General features: G+C 47.5%; 1 long non-coding RNA gene across 1 annotated transcript in view; it reads left to right on the top strand.

The window, feature by feature from the left end:
• LOC135908032 (uncharacterized) overlaps positions 1 to 25,070 on the top strand; it is a 30,469-nt gene extending 5,399 nt beyond the window's left edge. Inside the window, exon 3 of the long non-coding RNA XR_010566177.1 lies at positions 25,044 to 25,070. This is a non-coding gene — a long non-coding RNA (uncharacterized lncRNA). The remainder of the gene's footprint in view (positions 1 to 25,043) is intronic.
• Positions 25,071 to 25,537: the final 467 nt, after the last annotated feature.

Below are 25,537 nucleotides of genomic sequence, written 5' to 3'. Positions count from 1 at the left end.
TCATTAATGAAGAGAGGTAGTTGAGTCTCGCAGGACATGCCTTTCTGAAAACCATGTTGATTAGGATTAAAGAAATTAGCGGATGTTAGATAGTTTACATTATGAGAACAAATCATATGCTCCGTTAGTTTGGAACAAAGTCTGATGAAGTAAATTGGACGGTAATTGTTTCACGATGACGATGGTCCTTTTTTTGGTACTGGAATTATTTTACCCATTTTCCAATCTTGCGGCGCCACTCCAGATGATAATGATTGCTGAAAAATACGGCATATGAACACACTAAAGATGTGCGGAATGTTCTTAAGCATTTTGCAATTGATTCCATGGATGCCAGCTGAGGATGTTAATTTGAGAGATTCAATTAGCTTCGTGATACCATATGCCTCGATTGTTATGTCTGGCATTGTTGGGTTGTTGAGGTAGGGACAGTTTGGGAGGTCAGTGCTAAGTTCAGAAGTGGATACGGAAGAGAAGACAGAGTTTAGTACTTCAGATAATTTATGGTCGGGAACGCGGTTATTCTCGTTATCATATATTAATAACGGTTTACGGTTATTTGGTCCAATGTATTTCCAGAACTGTTTGGGATTGTTTTGCAACATGTTGGAGAGTGTTGTTCAGTAGAAGCTTCGTTTAGCTGTTGCGGCCAAAAAGTCAAACGCCTTTTCACTGACGTAATATTTTTCCCAGGCAGGAGTGGTATTGGCATCCTTGTCTTTACGAAAAAAAACTTTGTAAGTTGCGCTATATGTGCCTTAAATATGCGTAAATCACTGCCTTGAGCCGAACGATGAAGCATTGCAGGAGCACGCAGCAAGAACCTTCCCGAAAGGTATGCTAACTTCCAGCACACAGCCACAGATATACAGAAGTCACCTCCACTGAAAATCTGTAGCCGGCACAATTGCACAAGCGTGAAGACAAGCGTGTTAGCGCCGTCGAAATCAGTAGCTGGACTGGCCCAGGAAGAACATGGCTGACGGAAGCAGCTCCCAGCCGGGAGTGAGTGCTCTCCAATAGGTGCGTCACGCAGGAAGCAGAGTTGCGCAAAGGTCCATCTTAATGTTTCTGCTACGCAGTGAAGCCACTCTTCGCGCGCGCAGGACGCAAACGCCACGGGGTGCTCGGTTTGCTTTTTCGTTTTCTGGTCGCGAGCTACATGCGGCAATTGTTCGCAAGTGCTGAGAAAGATGGCACTTTTTATTACAGTCTACACGCTGGAACCATTGGCGCAACCGCAGCGAGGTAGAGTCACAACCTCCCGAAATTTTTAGTTTCTGTATACGCGTGTATATATATGTCCGTATAAACACACACACGAACGTACATATAAGGCGTTGGACTACGTCGTTCCCCCGAAATAAAATGCTGTCTAGGCCCGTGGCTAAAACAGCACAAAAGCTCGCATTACCTTGAATAAAAGAAGCGGTGCAATGTTTTTCAGCATGCCTATGAAGTTTTCTCGCCGAGGCCTAAAGGCAAGAAACGTTGTAAATGATGTTTAAAGAAACATTCACACACGTGAAGTGGACAAATTTGTGAGCGCATTTTGGCTGCTGAAAATCATATTAATCATCGTCGCCAAGCGAACCATCGTGCCGGCAGTTATGCGAGGAACCGTTAACGGAGCCTCATTTATCACTAGCCGTCGTTTACAACAGCTGCACGTTTTCTATACATGTGGTGCTTGTTACGGTTTGCGCCAGGCGTGCCGAAAGGATCAGGCAAGTTCAGGGTTAACGACGTTTATTAACCCATGCTTGTGGGTTGAGGCTCGGCAAGAAAGAGGGGGCCGCTAGCAAGGGGCACTCTGCTTTTAACACTTAGTGGCGCATGTGCACTTCGCAGAGTGCTCTTATCAAGATGAGCGCCAGCCGACACAACGCCACCTCCCCTTTTAATGGAGCACACCGACATTCAAAGCCCAGCTTAGAATCTATCTGGTGGGCGACTATTCCGCATGGGGTAGCGTCTTGTCTCGGCGGGTGCCGGTGTTGCCTGTTGCGAAACCGGAGTTACCTTGGGCGGTCGTGGACTGGAAGGAACTGGTGCGCCAGCAGTCTCAGGATAAACCAGGAACTCGCTGGTCGTAGCTTCGCCAGCTGTTCCATACCTAGGGGTAACGTCCTCTGCAGGCCTCTTTAGCAGCTGATCCTGGTGACGACACCAGGTGAAGGTGCCCCTCGGGGTGGTTGCACGTACTTGGAAAGAGACAGGTCCTGTTTGAGCAACAATCACAGTGGGAGCCCACTTTGATTTTCCAGAATAATTACGTGCTAACACGCTGTCGCCTACCAAGAAGTTACGTTCGCTACACGGACGACTTAGTGCCTGAGTGCACTGTCTGTGTGCTATTCTTTCCCCCACGGAAGGCTTTACGGCATCTAGCCGACTGCGTAAGCGTCGTCCTAGGAGCAATGCCGCTGGTGATTCACGAGTCGCATGCGGCGTTTTGCGATGCGACAGCAAAAATTTATGCAGCTTTACCTGCAGTGTCCTTCCTGTGCCGTCTTTGCGCAGCGCATTCTTTAAGGTCTGGATGAAACGCTCTGCCAACCCATTGGAGCTGGGGTGGTAGGGAGCCGTGAGGACGCGCCGGGTTCCATTATCTGCACGAAGTGCTTGAACTCCTGCGAAACAAACTGAGGTCCACTATCAGAAACAATTGTTTCAGGGAAACCAAAACGTGTGAAGAGCTCTGTCAAACAACGAATCGTGCTTTCTGTAGTTGTCGATCCCATTTCGAAAACTTCTGGCCATTTATAATGTGCGCCGACTACCACTAAATGCATGGTATTCTGAAAAGGTCCCGCAAAGTCTACGTGAACACGCTGCCACGGTGAAGTCGGCCATAACCACGGGTGAAGAGGTGCGTTGATTGGAGCGTTACGTTGCTCCTGACAACTAGCGCAGCTTCTGACAAGAAGTTCGAGGTCCGCCTCAAGAGTTGGCCACCAGACGTAGCCGCGTTCTAGTTCTTTGCTGCGCACGATGCCGGGATGGCCGTCATGGAGTTCGTCCAGAACGAACCCTTGCAGCTTTGCAGGCACGACTACTCTTGTGCCCAGCATGACGCATCCCTGATGCACCGTCAGTTCGTTGCATCTGCGAAAAAAAAGGCTTCAACTGTTCATCCTTGATCAACGCGGGCCATCCCAAATTTGTGAATTCCTTCACTTGACAAAGAATTCGGTCTTTACATGTGGCAGCCACGATATCTCGACTAGAAACAGGCAACCAGTCCAATCGCAACGAATAAAGTGTTTCTTCTGTTTCTTTGGTTTCCGCTTCAAGATCTGGCAGCGGCAGACGCGAGCAGAAATCCGCTTCCGGGTTGTCGCTCGATTTCTTGAAGATAAGAGTGTAGGAATAGGCTGCCAATGTAACGGTCCAGCATTGCAAACGAGCAGCCGCGATGGTGAGAATCCCGATTGTCGGTCCCAATATTGTTTGAAGAGGCTTATGGTCTGTGACCAAGGTGAATGAGCGCCCATAAAGACAGAAGTGGAACTTTACACCGAAAATGATGGCTAAAGCTTCTTTCTCATGTTGACTGTATTTCTTTTCCCCTTCAGATAGCGTTCGTGAAGCGTAAGCAATGGGCCGTGCCCTTCCGTCATCGTAGACAAGAAATAGGACTGCTCCTACACCATACTGATACGCGTCGCATGACAGCCTAAGTTGTCTTTCAGGGTCATAGTGTGCGAGCGTAGGTGGTTGTGCCAATAGCGCTTTCACTTGGTTGAACGTTTTTCTAGCATGCTCGTCGCAGTGCCACGCTACCTTTTTTTTCAGGTCTGAAAAATGGTTGGGCTATCGTTGCCAACTGGGGCACAAACTTGCTGTAATAGTTGACAACGCCCAAAAAAGACTGAAGCTGCTTCTTTGATTTCGGCTCTGGTGCCTGGAGAAGTGCGTCAACTTTATCTGACAATGGGGAAATGCCTTCAGCGCTGATTTTGTGCCCAAGGTAGTGAAGTTCGCTTTCTTTACCCTGACACCTCGGCTTTGAAGACGCTCCAGCAGCGCTTCGAGATTAGCTAAGTGGTCTTATAGTGTTTTCCCAGTTACCAAAATATCATCAAGGTAGCAGCAAACACCCTTGAGGTCCTTCAACATCATGTCCATTATCTTTTGGAAAATCCCCGGCGCGGAAGAGATTCCAAAAGATAATCGGTTGACGACAAACAATCCCTTGTGCGTGTTCAAGGTTAGGATTGCTTTGAGGCATCAGACATGACCAATTGCTGATAAGCGCCGTTCAGGTCGATCTTTGAAAAATGTGTGCCTCCAGACAGAGCCGCGAATAAGTCATCGACCTTCGGCAATGGGTAACGTGTGACGTCAAGGCATGGATTCACTGTCACCTTATAATCGCCACAAAGGCGTATGCCACCGTCTTTCTTGATAACGGGTACCACTTGCGTTGCGTAATCTGATGTGGCAGCGGCCGTTATGATGCCCATTTTTTCCATCTTCGAAAGTTCAAGATCAACCACCTTTTGCATGCGAACGGCACGTTTCTTGATTTGAGAAACTTCGGTTCCTGATTAGGCTTGAAATACAGCTCGGCCCTTTTTTCTGTAATCATGCCTAACGCGCCTTTAAATAGAGAGTCGTACTTTGCGATCAAAGCGTGCAGCCTTTCCTCTACACGACAAGAAAAAGGCAGCTCTGACCTTGGCAGATGGTGGACGTTCCAGATTTTGCTCCACGCCAGCCTAATTGCCTGAAGCCATTCCCGACCCAGCAACGGCGGCCCCTCCTGGTCGACGACGTATAGAGGAAGGCTCGTCGTGTTGCCACCGTGCTGCACCGTGACTTGTAGGACGCGTTTTGGGATCACCAGAGCTCCTGTATAGGTGCGGAGCTTCACTTCTGTCGGATTGAGCCTGGCCGATGAAAGAAATCGGCGGTATTGTTTGAAAGGCATGACTGTGACGGCAGCACCTGTCTTTAGCTCCATAGGGACTGTCACATTTATTTTCATCGGTACCATGATGGGCTCAATACTGGGAGCAGATACGTCCTTTACGGCTACCACTTCCGAGCGGGATACCACTGATAACGTTTTTACAGTGTCCTTGATGGGACGTTTCCCTCGCGACGTGCCGGAGGTGCTACGGCAAACTCGTTGCAGGTGCCCCCTTTTGTTGCACTTATAGCATTTGTCATTTACGTGGGGACACGCTTTGGCGAAATGTTTCGGCGACCCGCAGCGAAAACATGCCTGCGACTGGACACTCGAAGTCGCCTGTACCTTATGCATGGGGTTGGCTATAGACACACCTGTACGGGCTTCCGCAGTGCTTTTTGTTGCCCTCTCCATAGCCACAGCACGCTCTACCGCTCTCTCAAACCTAAGCTTGCTATCCTCCGTGAACAGCACTCGCTGTATATCCTCTCTTAACAAGCCGCAGAGGAAGCGATCCCGGAGGGATTCATCTAACGCGCTTCCAAAATCACAGGTTTGTGCTAGCTTCCGTAGCTCGGCAACGTAATCAGAAATGGACTCGCCTTCGACTTGCTGCCTCCTGTGGAACTTGGCTCGCTCGCCAATGACCGATGGTTTCGGCGACAGATGGTCCCCCAGCGTCTTCTTTAGTACCTCGAAGCTCTTGGCTGAAGGCAGCTCCGGGGCAACCAGCGATATCAGAAGACTGTAGGTACTGGGGCCTATGATGCTCAAAAATGCATGTGCTCTGTCACCTTCGGGAACGCGGTTGACGATAAGAAACGACGTCAGCCGTTCTTCGTACGACGTCCAGTCATTCGTGGAAACGTCGAATGGTTCCATCTGGCCCAGTTGAGAAGCAAACTGCGTCGAACCTGCACTGGCTTCTTCGTTCATGATATCAGTCAGCGAAGAAAAGAAAAAGCAGGGCTCTTCAATCGTCGATACTGAACAGAGGCTGAATGCCGAGAACACTTGCCTTCCTTGACGGTGTGCAACTCTTCAAAATCCCATCCTCGTCGCCACGTGTTACGTTTTGCGCCAGGCGTGCCGAAAGGATCAGACAAGTTCCGGGTGAACGGCGTTTATTAACCCGTGCTTGTGGGTTCAGGCTTGGCAAGATAGGGCCGCTAGCAAGGGGCACTCTGTATTTAACACTTAGTGGCGCATGCGCACTTCGCAGAGTGCTCTTATCAAGATGAGCGCCAGCCGACACAACAGTGCTGACAGGTAGATTTAAACGCATTTCAAATGTTTTTGCAAAGCTTATGTTTACTATTCATTCATACCGCATACTAAACAGCTGCTTCGTAGCAGCATATCTACGAGTGGGAAACGATTCAAGATAGAGAAGCTTCTCGATCAAATTTATTTCGTTCTAGGGGATGGCTGACCAGTGGCTCCTGGCAGCAGGGAATGATTGCTTGAGACCTTTGAGGGCAGAATTCTATGCAACTGGAAAGGCAACGGGCTATTAACAGTAACAAGAGGTAAATTTTATTGCACTAATCACATGAACATGGCAAACTTGCAAAGTAATTATTCACGCATTGCATACTGTAATATGAGAACACATTTGTCTTGACGTCATCATACCACTCACGTCAATTTGCTATAACACAGGGATTATTAAGCATACAGGCAGTATTTTACATTCCTGAAGTCGACTAAGGCCGATCTAACAAAATGGATATTCCAGGTGGTAAATGCTAAACTATCAGAGTTGTCTGATAAGCGCGAGTGCGTGAGGTTTTCGCTTACTACAATAAATGAAAAATAACACATCGACGTTACATGAACATTAGAACACTGCCAAAAAATAAATAAAAGACAGAGGAGAGAACAATCAAGGTGCAACGGGCAAATTGTCTCTGCTAATATTTACTCTGTTTTGAACACACTGTTCGAGACCCGCATAGTCAGAAAACTCGTACAAGCAGGCCAGCGTATTGAGCGAGTTGGTAAGTTAACATTCTTGGAGCATGTGTGCAGCGCGACACAGACGTGTTGTTCATTCTTTGTCCCGCGTCTGTGTCGCGCTGTACACATACGCCAAAGCTCGTACAACCACCTCTCATGCCAGGCGACCTCATCTCAGCGGTAACAAGGGTAAACCTCAGACTAGACCGCACTCGAGATAAATGTTGCTTTAGGGCAAACAGGCCAAACACAACCTCTATAAACAAGGCGAACGCTCCTCGCATATCCGGTCCCTTTCGGAGCTTGCCGGTCTTGGCCCAGACGCAGTACTCATACCAGTCGCCGGCGCACATCTGTGTGCCCGCACGACCCCTCGTAAAAAGCTTTGCCTCTTTCGGGCGGTTTGTGCGCTTTGGCACGCTGCATCCCGTCACACTGGTGTACAAGTGTCAATATGATGTTTCGTATCAGTTCAACAAGGTCCTTGACTTCATATCGTCGAATACTGAACCTACAGCCCGGAGCCGATGAATGCAACACGCGCTCGACGGCCCGCTGATTGCAGTGTCGATGGCACTGACGGAAACGACGAGTTGGCGTCGAGCCCGTAAAGTTGTCTTCGCAGCGGCGTAGTTGTACGTTTGATGTCATTTTTTCACCACGTGATAGCGCTCGGCGAATAGCGCCGCGAGCGGCACCAGAAAAGTTACGCACAACTTTGCTCCCGGCGGGTCATATAGACGTTCTCATCGGGCGAGTAAGAAAGAGGCGCGGCGAGCCTTCCCTCCTCCCTGGCTTGTGCGATCCGGCGTGGCGCACCTTGAAAGTATTGTTTTCGTGTGCTGCCGGACAATTTCGAGATGTTTCAGATCGTACTTTGTGAAATTTGCGCAATGTCCGTTCATCTTAGGTGTTCATGGGAAGCCTTTTGGTGCACCGGTAACTACAATACGCGGAAATATCTCTTGGGGGTGCAAACATGCGACGCGCATTATCAGCCGCGGTGTGTGTATGTGTTGCGAACTATTTAAACGTATATCGGTTTTAATTCAACGAAGAGAACCGGCGTCTCTGTATTACCACCATGAAACGGTAAATCTGCGCACTACTGATTGCTTGGCGTAGGGACTAAACCACAAGAGCGCATGTTCGTGTACAGCCAACCCAAGGCAACCACGAAACATTAAGAGGCAGGCGTTATCAAATATTTGTGATATGGCGACATCGTTCTCGCGCATTTCAAGTCTAGTAACCTTGAAATCACTATACTCGTACGCTAGCCTCCTGCATGAGGCCGATGGTGCTGCTCAACGCAGCGATCACTGCAGTTGGTGAACCAGCATGATACATATATAAGCTATGTGCTTAGGCCCTACTTACCTCTTTGCCATGTAAAGCCATAATATCCGAGATGGATCGCGTAAAAAGAAAGCGATGGCTATTTTTGAAGACAGAATTTCCGTAATGCGTGTGAGTGCGTCGTAGAGAACAGAACGAACACAACCGAAAGAACAAATCAATTATCATCCTCTTTCTCGAAAAAGAAAGAGAAATCAGGCTAATGCCGCAGTACGACCTCGCGTGGTCACGCCGCAAAACGTTTATATGTCTATAAACGCTATGCCTCTTGCTTGGACCCTGCGCTATATAGAACAAAGGTTTCTGTAATCCAGCACCTACAAATGCTTGGGATGCTCGCGCAGTTCGTAAATGGTCGCTTTGCTTGACAAGTAGAGGGCACACTGTAAGGTATGCTGTTATTACTAACCAAAACTACGCTATTAATGGGTGGAAACCTCATCCATCGAACCAAGTAGTCACGCAACGTATTATGCACCTAACAGTTCGAACGCTTGTCAAAGTATAGCATCACAGCAGAACGGTACCCACACGGTTACGATTCTCAGGTACGTTTCATTGCTCCTAAACCTCGGCTTAGCAGTAGAGGATAATACTGCAATAAGATCACATTAGTGAATGGAACTTTCAGAATTACACAATTGAGCTCCGAGGCCGATTGTAGGCTCAAACATGCTCGCTCACATCGCGCTGCATGCTGTTAGGAATGGCCGTACGGGGTGGCAACGTGCCAGCTTTCAGCCCGCTGCACGTGTTCCAAGCCCACCAGACGGGGGGGCGCCCTTCCGAGAGCTGCGGATGACCGGCAGCCACGTGGCACGCGGTCAGCTCAGGAATGTGGTACTCCGCCGCGCCACCCGGGACGGAGCACAATTCTACGAAGCCCTCGGACGTCGACACCGAGAGCTATACTGCACCGCGAGCTATGCGGCACGCGTTTTCACGCGTGGAGACTACACTACACGTCGCAGTGTGAGAAGTGCGCTTTCCCGTAATGCCGTCGCGGTGCGCTCAGGCGCTACATGCATGCCGAGAGTTAGATGTGCTTCACAGCAAAGGAAGCACGGGGCGCTCACTCGCTTTAGCAGACGACAAGAGGCCTCGCCTGAGAGCCCCTCTGCGCCTGCGTCTCTTAACTTCGATGCGCGGCCGCGCCGTCTGTGCTGGCGTTCCGCTGAGTCAGGCCTTATTCTTTCTCTATTTCTTCATATTTAGCGTTTCTGCGGATCTGTACCTCCAGTTTTTGTTGGTATATTTGTAATTCTTTCTCTCTTTCTGTTCATCGTTTCTGAGAATATGTACCTCCAGCTGAGTCGCATGTAAAAAAAAAAAATTCAGGGTATCGAATTTGTTTTCCGCGCGCCACCGCCTGCCCCAGGCGCCTGTGATTGGGTCACTCGTCTCACGTAACCTTTTGCTACTATAGCCAGGGTTGCCAGATTGGGCTATCACTAGCCAAATTGGGCTGCTTTTATTGCGGGTTTGCGTCGAAAATGCTGAGTTTGCTGCATGGGTATATTTGGGCTATATTGTCTTAAGGAGTTCTTAGTCCTGAGGACCACGTCAGCACTGACGAAATTCGCGAACGCCAGTTTATGAACACTGAATGCTCATTGTTGCTTGAAAGATATGTAGGCAGTCTCAAAGGTTGTGTTTTTATGCACCGGTACATGGTGGATGACGTTTAGTCATGGCTGCCATGTTTATACGTTATTCCAACACTGAGCTCTCTTGTTTTGATTTCGGCGGCTTCTGCTGCCGTTTCACGCGTGCGTCAGTAAGAAAGACGGTGGGGCTAAGAGCTGTCCAGAGTACGTATTGCGTGCAGGCTGCCATATAGCAAGCTATTGTGGATTTACGCAACAGCTGAAGTATTCGCACTCAGGTCGGGGCGCGTCATTTTCGCCCGTAGTGCTTTCAAAGTTTATCAAGTGTTCCGTGAAGCCAATTCCTTAGTGTTCCTGCAAACTACTTCAATATTTATTTACCCAGACACTTCACGAAAAAAATCGCAAGTCGCCTTAAAGGAGGAATGTACCCCGTAGTGTCTGAAATTCCTTTGTCCATACTTGCGCTGCCTCTTTCGAACGCAGCTGTCGGACGTGTGTTCGGCCGTGTTTCGTTGCCAAACATTTAGTTGAGAAACCGCAAGATATCCTTCACGTTAAGTTTCGTCTGGCAGAAAGTGGGGACTGCTGCAAAGATTTTGAGCCAGATGAACAACATTATATACAAAACATGTCAGAATCAAAGACTGCCCACAGCGCTAGGGCCTCACCAGAGCCCTTGAGACCCAAGGTCGTGGAGGCATGGGATACACAATACTGCTATCACAGCGGCATCCTCTGAAGAGAGGGAGCGCTACAAATGTATAGGCTAATAACACCTAGGACATCATTGAAGAAACTGAGGACTACTTTGGCGTTAAACAGCGGTTCTTTGACAAGAAAATAGCCGGGTGAAGCGGGATACAATAGCGCTATGCCTTCGGCTTCCCCACACTCATGTAAGATTTGAAAGACGGTCACCATCTCCCCGCGTGTACCACAGGCTGAAGGTTCACTTCCAGAAAGTAGAAAATTATCGCTCCCAAATGTGTGTCCTATTCTGGGACGACAGAATAGGACACCTGTTCGCCGTGTTTTTGTTGCAGAGGGCCAGAAAACCTAATTGTGGGTTTATCACCTGCAGTTTATTATTTATTGTGTCCCACATGCGTTGCCAGTGGTTTCGCAGTTCCTTTCGTAAGAGAGGCTTCAGATCTGTGACAAAGATAGCAGCGGTATTACTAACAGCATGTGATGCGATTCATGCGGCCATCTGGTCCGCCAGGACGTTACCCTTGATTCCCCTATGGCCCGGTGATCATCATCATCCCAGTTACGCCCTTTGCAGGGCAAAGGCCTCTCCCATACTTCTCCAACTACCCCGGTCATGTACTAAGTGTGGCCATGTCGTCCCTGCAAACTTCTTAATCTCATCCGCCCGCCTAACTTTCTGCCGCCCCCTTTACGCTTCCCTTCCTTTGGAATCCAGTCCGTCACCCTTAATGATAATCGGTTATCTTCCCTCATCAATAAATGTCCAGGCCAGGCAAATTTCTTTTTCTTTATTTCAACTAAGATGTCATGTCAACTAAGATGTCACCCAATCTGCTTTTTTCTTTTCCCTTAACGTTACACCCACCATTCTTTCTATAGCTCGTTGCGTCGTCCTCAATTTAAGCAGAACCCTTTTCGTGAGCCTCCAGGTTTATACCCCGTAGGTGAGTACTGGTAAGACACACCCATTATACACTTTTTTCTTGAGGGATAATGGCAACCTGCTGTTTATGATCTCAGAATGCCTGCCAAATGCACCCCAGCCCATTCTTATTCTTCAGATTATTTCCCTCTCGTGATCCGGTTCCGCGGTCACTAACTGCCCCAAGTGGACGTATTCCCTTACTGCTTACAGTGCCTTGCTACCTATCGTAAACTGCTGTTCTCTTCCGAGACTGTTCAACATTACTTTAGTTTTCTGCAGATTGATTTTTAGACCTACCCTTCTGCTTAACCTCTCCAGGTCAGTCAGCATGCATTGCAATTGGTCCCCTGAGTTACTAAGCAAGGCAATATCATCAGCGAATCGCAAGTTACTAAGGTATTCTCCATTAACTCTTATCCCCAATTCTTCCCAATCCAGGTCTCTGAATACCACCTGTAAACACGCTGTAAATAGCATTGGAGAGATCGTATGTCCCTGCCTGACGCCTTTCTTTATTGGGATTTTGTAGCTTTCTTTTTGGAGGACGATGGTGGCTGCGGAGCCACTATAGATATCTTTCAGTATTTTTACATACGACTCGTCTGCACCCTGATTCCGCAATGCTTCCATGACTGCTGAGGTTTCAACAGAATCAAACGCTTTCTCGTAATCAATTAAAGCTATATATAGGGTTTGGTTATATTCCGAACATTTCTCTATCACCTGATTGATTGTGTGAATATGGTTTATTTTGAGTAGCCTTTACGGGAACCTGCCTGGTCCTTTGCTTGACAGAAGTCTAAGGTGTTCCTGATTCTATTTGCCATTACCTTAGTAAATAGTTTGTAGGCAATGGACAGTAAGTTTATCGGTCCATATTTTCTCATGTCTTGGCGTCCCCTTTCTTATGGATTAGGATTATGTTAGCGTTCTTTCAAGATTGCGGTACGCTCGAGGTCATGAGGCATTGCGTATACAGGGTGGGCAGTTTTTTCAGAATAATCTGCCCACCATCCTTCAACAAATCTGCTGTTACCTGATCCTCCCAAGCTGCCTTCCCCCTTTGCATAGTTCCCAAGGCTTTCTGTACCTCTGCCGGCGTTACATGCGCGATTTCAAATTCCTCTAGACTATTCTGTCTTCCATTATTGTGGTGGGTCGGGTAAACAGCATAATATGGTGGTTAGCAAGATAAGCTTTACACAGCTCGGAATACAGCTGAATAAGTACGGGATTTTTGCGCTTACAGATTGACATCAAGGCTTTCACGACAATTACGCAGTCTGTATACACAGCTACTTGAATATACTGGCGTGAAGCACTTTGGGCAGCAGGCGTTTGCGACTAGGATGATAGAGCAGCGAGAGGTAATACAGCCGATCGAGCACCGGAACAACGTTTGTCTCTGTCGCCATCGTTCTCTCTGTCAAAGCCACAGCCCCACTGGTCCTTAGTTTACAGTACAGTTATCTCCGCCGCGGAAAAGGAAGCCGTCCCGGCGACATACGGGTAGTGTACATAGGGGGGTCATAGTACGGCTTTAGACGCTGAACATGCACAAATATACGCCCTCGACGGCGATGATGCAATGGTATCTCGAGGGGTTCCACGATATAGTTTACTGGAGACGTTTGGTTGATCACTCGGTATGGGCCCTGGTACTTCGATGCGAGTTTCGGCGACAGCTCAGGGGTAGGGGCTGGAACCGAAAGCCACACTAGCGAGCCAGGAGCATAGGATACAGGGGCATGGGGGGTTTCTAGATGGTGCTTCTGGCGTTGCTGGTCCCCTGCCGTAAATATGCGGGATAACTTGCGACAGTCTTCTGCGTGTGCAACAGCTTCGGATAAGATAGTGTTTTCCGTGGTGTCGGCGCGGTACGGATGGACAGCATCCATTGTGGAAAAAGGTTCGCGTCCGTAGAGGAGAAAGAAGGGCGAAAATCCCGTGGTAGTCTGCGCGGCGGTATTATAAGCGTCGGTCAGAAATGGTAGAACATGGTCCCATTTGCTTTGGTCGGATCAACGTACATGGTCAGCATGTCACCGTCACCAAGAGTGCGAATAAAGCGCTCGGTCATGCCATTTGTCTGCTGGATATATGCAGTAGCGGTGTAATGAATGATACGGCATTCTTTGAGGAGAGCCTCGATGACGTCGGAGAGGATAACGCGGCCTCTATTACTAAGTAATTTCCTGGCAGCTCCGTGGCGAAGGATGATGTGGCACAGGAAAAACCAGGCGACGTCACGTGTAGAGTCACTGGACAAAGGGAAGTTTCCGCATAGCACGTAAGATGGTCGATGGCCACGATTGCCCAGCGATTGCCGTCTGATGTGGTTGGCAGAGGTCCATAAATGTCGATGCCTACTCGATCAAACGCACGTGCTGGGCAAGGCAACGGCTACAATGGGTCGGTTGCACGACGAGGGGGATCTTTGCGGCATTGGCAAACGAGGCAGGAGCGGACATAATGACGGATGAATCGATACATGCCCCGCCAGTAGTAACGAAGGCGTAGACGCGCGTATGTCTTCAGTACACCTGCATGCGCGCACTGGGGGTCGTCGTGGAACGATGCACAAATATCCGAACACAGATGCCGAGGGATGACGAGCAACCATTTGCGGCCGTCCGGGAGGTAGTTACGACGGTACAAGAGCCCGTCGCGAATGGAAAAGTGAGGTGCTTGGCGACGTAATGCGTGATTGATAGTGGGTGTCGATGGGGTGGACAAGAAACCCAGCATGGACACGATCTATGGGTCTTTCTTTCCGTGGCAGCAAGGGAAGACTTGGACAATGAGGTCTTCAGGGATATAACATCGTCTGTTAGTTGCGAACGAGACAAAGCATCAGCATCCGAGTGTATTCGGCCAGAATGGTACAGCACTCGGATGTTGTACTCCTGCAGTCGAAGGGCCCATCGAGGAAGACGACCGGATGGTTCTTTTAAGGACTACAGCCAGCACAGCGAGTGGTGATCAGTTATCACGTCAAATGGGCGCCCATATAGATACGGACAGAATTTGGTTATGGCCCAAATTATCGGCAGGCATGCTTTTTCTTTTACCAAATAGTTTGATTCAAGTTTAGTGAGTGCACGACTGGCGAAGGCGACGACGTACTCATCGAAGCCAGCCTTTCCCTGACCGAGAACGGCACCAAGGCCGACGCCACTGGTATCGGTGTGTATTTCAGTTGGAGCGCTTGGGTCGAAATGACGCAGGATGGCGCACGTCACAAGACGACGCAGCTTTGTGAATGCGGCATCGCGATCCGGTGACCAGGTCGAAAGGTTGTGGCCACTACGAAGAAGCTGCGTGAAAGGTGCTATTAGGGTTGCGAAATTGCTGATGAAACGGCGGAAGTATGACGCTAACCCAATGAAGCTGCGCACTTCTTTCAAGGTCCTTGGTCGTGGAAACTGGGCAACAGCTTGTAGTTTCGCCGGATCAGTGAGTACACCTTCTTTCGACACGACATGGCCGAGAATGACTAGCTGCCGGGCAGCGAAGCGACACTTCAAGTTAAGGTGGTGGCCTGCATCGGCGATGCACTTGAGGACGCGTTCAAGTCGAAGTAACTGTGAAGAAAAGTCCGGTGAAAAGATGACGATGTCGTCCAGATAACACAAGCATATATGCCAGTTGAGGCCGCGCAAAATGTTGTCCATCATTATTTCAAATGTGGCAGGCACGTTACACATGCCAAATGGCATCACGGTGAATTCAAATAAACCGTCAGTTGTTGAAGGCCGTATTGAGACGGTCTGACTCGGCCACTGGCACTTGCCAGTGCCCGGATCTTAAATCTAAAGATGAGAAGAATTCGGCGCCTTGGAGGCAGTCTAGCGCGTCGTCAATACGGGGTAGAGGATAAACGTCTATGCGGGTGATCTTATTGGGTCACCGGTAGTCCATGCAACAGCGAATTGTGCCGTCTTTCTTTTTGACCAGCACTACAGGAGAAGCCCAGCGACTGTGCGAAAGTTGTATGAAGCCGCGTTGTAGCATGTCTCCAACTTGCTCATCGATGACGCTACGGTCCCTGGCGGATAGACGATACGGCCTGAGGCGTAAAGGCGCATGGTCGCCGGTGTCGATGTGGTGGACAACAGCGGAAGTACGGCCTAAGCGATATTGTTGTAGGTCGAATGATGTGCGAAAGCGGTCAATGAGATCGACTATCTGGGCGTGCTGACTTGAAGTAAGGTTGCGATCAATACACAGGGGAAATGTTCGGTCACTTGGCGGTGTGGGAGGAGAAACTTGAAGGGCCAGAGCGTCAACCGGAGGAGAAGCCGGGTCGTCAGCCACATTGTAAAGGAAGCTTGGTTCGATTTGGTCAGCATAACCAAGACACTCATCGTAGAGCAGGCTAGCAGGGCAACGAAACAGGTTCGATACATAAATTGCGCTGGCACCTTGACGAATCGCAAGAAGGGCGAAAGGAAGCAAGGGATGACGGTGAGCAACAAGATTAGATAGCGAGAAAAGAACTGCGGAATCGGAAAAACCAACGCAGGAAACTGGTACAAGCGCAGCAGAGTATGAAGGAATCACGGTGTTGAAGGTGACGAACAGAAGATTGGAAACGTCATCATTATCTTCAAAAGCGGTGTGGCCAAATGGCAACAGCGCGAGTTCAGCACAGGCACAATCTATAACGGCATGATGAGAGGACACAAAATCCCATCCTAAAATCAATGCATGGGAGCAGCGAGGCAGAACAACTAACTGAACATGTTATAAAGTGCCGCTTATAAAAACATGCACGGTACACTTCCCTAAGGGTTCAAACGGCGCAGCGCTTGCTGTACGTAATGAAATGACAGAATATGGCGTCGCGACTTTTCTAAGGTTAAGACGAAGCTGGTCTGAAATCACTGATGTTGCTGCTCCCATGTCTACAAACAAATCAACGGCAATGTCTTCTGCATAAACTTCAAGGACGTTCGCAGGAAATAAATGAAGTCTTGAGGAGTTCGTTAACATCGCAGTTCTTGACTCCGGAACTGCGGTCCTTAGTTTTCCTCTCGGATAGCTTCAGGGCGGCGGATAAGCGGTGACGGAGAACGCCGACGGGGAGACGGAGACCGCCGGGTATTGAAAGTTCGGGAAGCAGGAGACGAGGTTTTTAAGGGCTGAGCTGCAGAAGTGGAACGGGTCACAGAGGGGAAACCGTTGCGTTGTGCCTTCGGAGAATCCCAAGGATACCATCCGCACCGGCGGTAAAGGCGTGCTATATCCCCAGGTAGGCCTCACGAATAACAGATAGGCAGGTTGTCATGGGTGCGCCATTAACAGCGGGCGACAACTGATGGAAATATTGGCGAGGTGGGCGTACCGGCTGCTGTGGCGGCCAGTAGCTTCTTGGAGGTGCATATGTTGCAGCCGCTTGCGGAGGTGAGGGAAAGGCGCTGATAAGTCTGGTTTGAAGAGCTGCAAACGCAGGCCTTGGATTCGCAACAACGGCAGCGTACGTAAGTGAAACAGACGTAGAAGGCAGTTAATGAGCAAGTGGTACGGCGTTAACGACTTGTTCTTGTATCACCTGACGGAGATCGGGAGACAAGGGCGACCCTGACGCTGGACTGACTGGCACAAGAGAGAGTGGGCGTGCCAGATCTTCTCGTAACAATGGCTTGATTTGGTCGAACATTGCTGAACTACAAGGAGTAGCACGGTCGCCATCACTCAGAGCAGAAAGCGCAACGTCCGGAGAGAGGGCGCGGCGCGTAGAAAGCCGTTGTTTGCGCAGCTCCTCATAGCTCTGGCAAAGCGTTATGAGGTCGTTGGCCATCTGAGGATTCTCTTCCTAGAGCATTTTGAAGGCGTCATCTTCTGTGCCTTTCAAGATGTTTTGGACCTTGTCATCATCGGTCATATGTGGGTTGGGACGCCGGCAAATGTCAACTACATCTTCAATGTAGCTCGAACAAATTTCGCCCTTTGTTGGGCCCGACAGCGAAGCTGTTCAGCCCAAAGTTTGCGCACAGCAGGGCGACCGAAGACTTCTTGAAGTGTCGTTCGGAATGCTGTCCAGGTGGAAAAGTCAGCCTCATGGTGGCGGAACCAAAGATGGGCGACCGCGGAAAGGTAGAATGGTACGTTACCAAGCTTGTCAGCTTCAGTTCATTTGTTGTGGGCACTCTTTCGGTTGTACGATGACAGCCAGTCCTCTACTTCATTATCGTTAGTGCCATTGAATATGGGATGATCCCGTTGGCGTAGTGCACCACACTCTTAGGCAAAGCGACACCCTTTGGCTTTCCCCTTCTGCCACACAACAATAATCGTTATCTGCCTTGATGCGTTTCCTTTCTTTAACGCTGCATGCCCGGAACTTTCCAGTAACGAACGGCACGCGCGTTATCAGAAGGGGCACTGTAAAGGGTGTAAACTGTTCTATGCTGATAACGCACGTGCTGTTCGTTACTGGAAAGTACCAGGCTCGCAGCGTTAAAGAAGGGAAACGCATCGAGGCAGATAACGATTATTGTTGTGTGGCAGAAGGAGCAAGCCAAAGGGTGTAACTTTGCCTAAGAGTGCAGGACAGACTACCGGAGACGGTGCCTGGGGTGGATCGGTAGGACTAGTTTCCTCGGGCATGGGGGATGTGAGAGGGATCGTCCAGCTTCGGAGTTCCAACACCTTCCACCAAATGTCGTGAAGCACTTTGGGCAGTAGGCGTTCGCGACTAGAATGATAGAGCAGCGAGAAGTAATACAGCCGATCCAGTATCGAAACGAGGTTTGTCTCTCTCGTCGTCGTTCTCTCTCTCTCAAAGCCACAGCCCCACTACTCCTTAGTTTACAGTAGAGCAAATACAAGCAGTTGTATATACACTATATATACCGCAGTATATATATACTTTATATACCTTATTTACGGTGCAAGATGGAGTGAAACGAATAAGATATTTACCCTGAAACGGCACACGGCCGTCAGGTGGTAAACCTGTGCCCACTGGTGACCTCTGTGTATGGTTTTGGCTTGTGACGTCACTAGGACTAGCCGGCTGCCCTTCAGGTGGAAAAAATGGAGTAAAGATTTGCACATGAATAAGGTAATTGACAAATCCACAGAGTACAATCAAGCTTTCTATAAGGCTTCCATAGATTCAGGAATATAATCAATGTAATTTGCTTCATTGTTTAGTGTTTTAACAGTTCAGTGTTATCTGCACGTCTATGGGTCTAAAAATTGTTTTCAGATATTTCAAAAGTCCTAAATCTGCCACGCACACCAGGAGTTTTATGTTACTGACTGACAACTAATAATTGCAGTGTCCAGTCATATTATTTTATTTATGCAGGAATGCGGTATTTATTTCAATATAGGTCACCCTTTATTTTCTGGAATGGTATCCAAAATAACCTATCGGCTCATACGCACTGCACAAAAAATGACGATCTATATTCGTGGAAAAGCTAACAATATTCATGAGCTAATGGAGTTCCTTCAACGCGCAAGCCATCAAGTCAGTCTGGAGATTACCCACAGTAGCTTCAAGAAATGCTGCTATCCAACAAACTCGATGGCAATGAGTACGTTATATGGGGTGCTGAGGATGCCTGCGAAGAATGCAATGAGGATGACTTCTCTGGCAGTCCCAACAAGGATGCAGTTTAAGGCATCGACTACCAAGATTTAGTAGCCGAACTTACGGTAAAGAAAGGGGTGTCATGCTCCAAGTTCGCAGTTTTTCTTAAAAAAGTATGAGTTCCCTTTTGGTAAATTTATTATTTCCTTACACCGATATCAATATATAGGAGTCAACCTATATGCAAGTAAATACGGTACTTGCGTGAACTCAGCAGTGAACTACAGTAAAGGATGACAAAGTCTGTGGGCGAATATTCCTGAGGACTAAAAACATGCACAATCTTTTTGCAAACGTTTTAAGATTACTGGTATTTGAAACATTATTAGTGGATTTCAATAACCCTACACACAGTGGCATCTCATTCAGAATGAGTTTCAGAACAAAATCATCATTAAGCGAAAATTAACTCCATCCATATTGCTTTAACACAACATGGAGCAAATTTACATTTTAAGAAATATGGGAATACAACACTGTTACACACAAACAATGCACATGTATGCATATTACTTTAATATGCACACTGTCAAGTTTCATGGTCTAACTCCTGGAAATGTTTTATCCTCCTTGTATGGTGCTTTCAACCATACATATTCTACAACCATGGCCTTCCACCTATAGCAACGTATACAAGCAAGCTAAATGCTAGAAGGTTAAAATGTTTCAATCCTGTAGGAGAGAATTCCTTGAGCTATTTATTTTACTTGTCATACGTCTTCACATTGGCAAACTTTTAGGGACTATGTACATACATGGTACACTCAATCTTCATTTTGGCTTGCAGTAATGGCCAAAAAACCATCACTCTGGCAAGCTTTACAAAAACAATATTGACAGCGAGGTTTTCATAACAAAGACAATTTTACTAATGCCGCTTGGGCATTGCTTGGATCTGCTTCTTACATAATGCGAGCCTTGACACGCTGCAATGCCATGGTAGTGTTAACATCTAAATTGGCTGACAAAAAAAAAATAAGAATATAAGGGCTTTATGAAATTTATGGGTTTAACTTTTTTGTACACAATAATTCATGCAGTGAGCCAGCAACAAAGTCACGAAAACATGATAGTCCATCAACACATTCTTTAAAGAAGTAGGAGATGGCATTTAGTGGCACCATGCTCCATTTCTCTCCAATCAAAAAACACCCTGTGGACCTCTGGTATGAACTGAACCGCTGTAAGACAATCAATAGTTTGGTGTGCGCCCTTCTTTTTCCAACTAACTGTTTTTGCTGTTGAAATTGAGTTTGAAGAGCAGACGAAACCAATGACTAAATATCAAGTTACTTGCAAAATTGGCCAACGATGGAGAAACAATTCATCAAAAGTTGTAAGACGCGCATGGAAATGACGCTTTAAAGGAAAGGAGTGTGTTTAAGTGGGTCCAGTATTTTTTGGGTATGGCCTTGAATACCCCTAGGACGATGCAAGATATGGATTCCACTCCACCTCGTGCGAAATGGAAACATTGGTTCTTTACGTCCTCTTGCGTTCCGTGGCTGCCGAATGACTGTTAGAATGATGGAAGAAGCACTCGTTTTGGGAAAAGTTGCATGTTCACCATATTATGGCACAACGTTTGGAAAAGAGACGTTTGCAACAAGGTGAAGTCAAAACCGATGACTCCTGTGCAAAAGTGTGAGCAAGAAAAATGTTGCATCGACTGTAGGGGTTAAGTTTGAAGAATACATTTTTGTAAAGAGTTGTCATCGGCAAAGAGACGAATATACAAGTACACCAAGCTGAAGTCGCAGAGAAAAAGGTGAAATGATAAAAATGGTGCACATTGTGTTTCCAGATTGTCATGTAATGGTGCACCATGAATTTTTATCTTAAGGTCAAACAATCACTGCAGCTTTCTACGTGTAGGCCCTGAAGCATCTGAAAAGTTTATGTGGTAGCAAAAGAACCTTGCAGCCAGAAATAGCACAAATCACCTAAAAAGAATTTTCACAATGGTCAACTGCTGTCCATTCAGCCCATTCAATGCACTGTCTGGTGAACTACCACTACAGAACAGTTTGATGAGTACACAGTATGAGGGAATGCACTGTTCTGTGGAAATCAGCAATGTGGGGGACGTTTCATGAAAGGAAAGAATTGTGTTATCCATCTGAAAGTAGCCCACAACGTGGCACCCATTATATGAGAACATTAACAATGTCTCATAGAATGTCTTCTTCAAGACAACAGGTAGCAGGTTACCTGAAGAAACGAGTACAAGAGGTAGTATCTTAGTGAGCTTTCATCATATGCACTGCGAATAACGTACTTTTACATACGACAACATGGCTCAGGCGACGCAGGCCACCCACTTGAGGACCACCTGCCTGGGTCGTCGCACTCATCTTGTAGCTCTTGTTGTGCTGACATCTGCTGCACATCGCTGTTCTCCACTACTGATAAAAAAGAGCACAAAATTTTCTGTAATTTAAAACAGAAAACGAGTAGCTTTACTAACACTCGCACTTGTTCCTTGTCCTGGTTCCAAACAATTCAATCATAGGGAGGCGCATGTGGTGAAATGTTTGCCTAAAGAAATTGTGGGAGAAAACTGCACTTTCAAGAAGAAGAAACACAGGTCTGCATAATTTACACGATTTTAAGTGCAGTCCCATGAAAAATAGCAGGCTTGAGGCATTTAGATTATGGTAATTACGGTAGTTGCTTGGCTGTCATGATGAAAAGCTGCAGCTACAAGGCTAAATGAAATGAACACCGTTGCATACTTGAATGGAAGCTTTCAGGAAGCCATACAGTGACCTATCATAGGTGTGAAATTAATAAAGACAGCAATACATATGGTACGGCACAAAGACCCGCCGCATTGTATTTAGGAAATCAGTTGAGTGCTAACATCTCAACACATGCACGTCACCCCCTCCCAAAGAAGAAGTATAAAATAAAAAGTTAAGTAACAAGTCTCCTACCAAAATCAGTAGATGAGGCGGCGAAGCCCTCCAAGGCTGCTGTCAAGCGGGCGTTGGGCTGGAACAGCTTTGGCCGTGCGGCGCTCGCAGCAGCACAGGCACGCCTGCCCTTAGTGCCACAGTGGCTTCGCACCGCTGAATTTGGCGGGTGGTAGCTGCACTCACGTGGCAAGTCTGCTACCTGTTGTAGCAGCCTGTGCCCGACTTCGTAGTCTTCCTCCGTCCTTGATCTAGTAAAGCAAACACGCGCATTTAGAAAATTCAGGCGAAACGTGTTAGCTTAGGATATCGACGAGTAATAAACTTCTGGAACAGTTACTTTCTCCTGTTTTTTCATGTCTTCCCACAAGAACTGCGCCAGGAGGAGGTGTAAACGTTCCCTGACGCTTCAGACGTTTAGCACCACTTGGGCGAGGTCGTGGAGCTTTTCTGTGATTTTCACCCACATCGCGGCAGCGTCGAAAGGGTTTAGCGACAATACCTCCTCTAGTAAAATAGCATCGTCGCTCGGTATGAATCATCTGCGCGAACGGACGATGGGCGGGAGAGCCATACTGTAGTTTTTTTTTTCTGCTAGTCTTGACTCGGCTTATTCAGACGTCGGTGTAGACGCGGTAATCTGGCCACCTGGGTCAGAGCGGATGGAACAGGGACCCGTCACTCCGGTACCGCATACGGTATCTGGCAAAGGCATGTGCATGTGCAGTTCGCACCCGGTAAAACGCCCCAACGTTAACGGGGCGGCTTTCCGGACAAGCTAAAGCTCTCTATGGTTTCATGTTCCGCTCGCGCTGCTCGCTTTTGATTGCGCTATTGAAAATCACGTAGCACTTCTCGGCCAGCTCTGCTTTGTGCTACTGTTTCCACTAAACTATTCGGTTCGCGCGGATCGCTTTGCTTCACGCTATTGAAAAGCACGTAGTACCTACCTTTAAATTAGCTCTTCCGTTCGCGCGGCCAGCTCTGCTTTGCGCTATTTTTTATTCTACATGTGTTCTTTGGAGGAACAAAGACGGGAAAGCCTGCCTAGCAGCGGAAAGATGCTACATTTGGAAAAGGGACAACAAATGCAGAACCGAGACATCAGTAGCGCTAGCAACGAAAGAAATACACTTCATGAGTGCATACGTAGATTGAATGTTGTTTATGGTGGGACGTTAATATCTCTTGCGGTTTTCTGGGGGTCACTCAGTTTCTTATGTTGCACATGAGTGAGTTTTTTCTAATTATATATTATTGACTAGCAATAAACTTTCAGCGTGAGTAAAAATGCGCTGTGCGTAAACATTTACTCTGATACTCATTGCAAGCAAACGTCGACGAACCACGTCGCCGCTAGCCGACAGCTGATAACCCACAAGGTTCATGTGACAGGCATACCACAAGGAACAGGGAGCCAAATACCACCTGACGGAGACCCCCTTGTCGAACCATTGACTCTAGGCTGAGGCTTCCCTTATTTACCGACATTTAGCTATGAAGTTGTAATGTTAAAATATACACAGACGATACACCGCTACATTGTTGCTTTACAGTCGAGTGACTGCTATTGTGTGAAAACTTGATGTTGCAATAAAGATTTTTTTCGTTCCTGTATGTTACTGTTGTGAAATAAATATCCGTTTGCTTCAAGATCTTAGTTGCGATTGCGTGCTTTTCTTAATTTTGCTGACTTCTTTGTGTTAACTATCCGATTCGATTGAAGAGTCTGCAATAAAAGGAGAACGATCGTAAAAGATAGGTGGGCTTTCAAAAGAACTGCACCACTCTTGCGCACTGGCAACGTCAACAACACGTGAGCACATTCCAGAACACAGTGAAAGTTCTAGAAGTAGGTGCAGCAGAAGTTTGACTTTATCAAAGGTATAAGGATGCCTTATAAAAAGTGCATTCGTACACACATTGTTATATAGGCATATAAAAACAACCGTGCATCTAGCGTGAATGAATGGCTGTTCACGAGTTCTTACGACATGGAGCATTGCGTTCAGAGGCCTTATTTGACAAATCAACGAGATCATTACAAGCACGCATTCGGGAACACGCGAGTAGCCGCAACACGTGAAGTCGGCATGCTGCGGCTACTGGCCTTTAATCACCGTACGTCACGGGCAGCTTTAGAAATCTGCATAAACACTGCCGCGTACACTTCCCTCCGATTGTACAGATCAGCCCGCCCAGCAGTAAGCAATGTTTATATTTTCTTCCTTGTGTACTTTGAAAGGACGTGAACGAGGCTTATCGAGACAACCTGAACACCAAGTACACATGCCATCGGCTGCAAAGCCGTGTTCATTGAGCGCATGATAAATTAATCTAAAAATGCAATTATATTTGCAGCTCCGGACATAATACCTGACGCAAGTCTAAGTTTATTAAAGCGGCGTAGAGAGATCGCGAGCATCGAAACTATCGCCGCGCATATTATGTAGTTACGTTGCTTTCCCCGCAATACGTCCATGACCGTCCATATCCAGGTATTACTAGTGATATGCGCTTGAAGAAACACGCAAAAATAATCCAGTTACGCAAAACGGAATGCAAAATTTAGGGGTGGGGGGCGGGGAATTCTTCTCTTACTCAAGGCACGTTGGCAGAGCGTTGGCGGTCTGGCAGAGAAATGGCCGTCGCCGCCGCCCACTGTTGCCGCCATGCGGCGTACCATTGCGGTGCTCCGAAACTTTTTGCAGTGACTATACCCGGCCAGGCTGCGACGTGTTCGTACTAACAGTGGACGACCCTGTACATTCCAATCTACATAACAAGAAACCATTGACGCAGATCTTCCTTTCAACAAACTATGTTTGTCGCTTGGCTGTGGCCAGGTATTGGCGATGCCTAAAATATTTCTGTCTGTTACTGACTCAACAAACCATTTATACGCAAAGAAAACGGTTCTTTGTCACGGGCTTTTGTGTTTTATATCAACGGCCATCATAAAAGTTCTTCTCGCGTTCGCGAAACCTTTTATTGACATCGCAGGTATAAAAACTTAATAATAGACATGTCATTCTTTCAGTGAACCCAGAGTCGTCGCACACAACACGTAAGTAATTCTTCAATTTTGTTCAAGCTGTCTTTTTGATAAGTCTTCAAGGCTGTATAAGGATGACAGAGCGTACGTATTTGCAGCGGAGAGAGAGTAAGTATTAATCTCTAAATTATTAAAGCATTTTCTGCCCCTAGCTTTATATCTGTCACCTTTGTGCACACATTTTTCTTCAGTGCTCAATATGTTATCGATTAATAGGCATCGGTTATTATTCTACTAGATGAGAGTGTTTTCGTTAAGCATATAATTCTACGTATTTACCACATCCCTGTGTATGTATTGTACATTTCTGCCCGCAAAATTCAGTATTCGTTATGCGCGCTCCACTTCTACACTGCATGCTATCCTCTACTCTTACGTGATGAATGATCGGTCTTGGGTGGACGCCTCGGCTTCCATCATCCATAGACCAAGCCTTCGTACACCAGGGCGTCTGCTGTCGTTTTCACGGAACTACCTGC

The sequence above is a fragment of the Dermacentor albipictus genome, chromosome 10 (assembly GCF_038994185.2).
Source record: "Dermacentor albipictus isolate Rhodes 1998 colony chromosome 10, USDA_Dalb.pri_finalv2, whole genome shotgun sequence".
Lineage (NCBI taxonomy): Eukaryota > Metazoa > Arthropoda > Arachnida > Ixodida > Ixodidae > Dermacentor > Dermacentor albipictus.
This window is presented reverse-complemented; position numbering and strand designations above follow the sequence as displayed.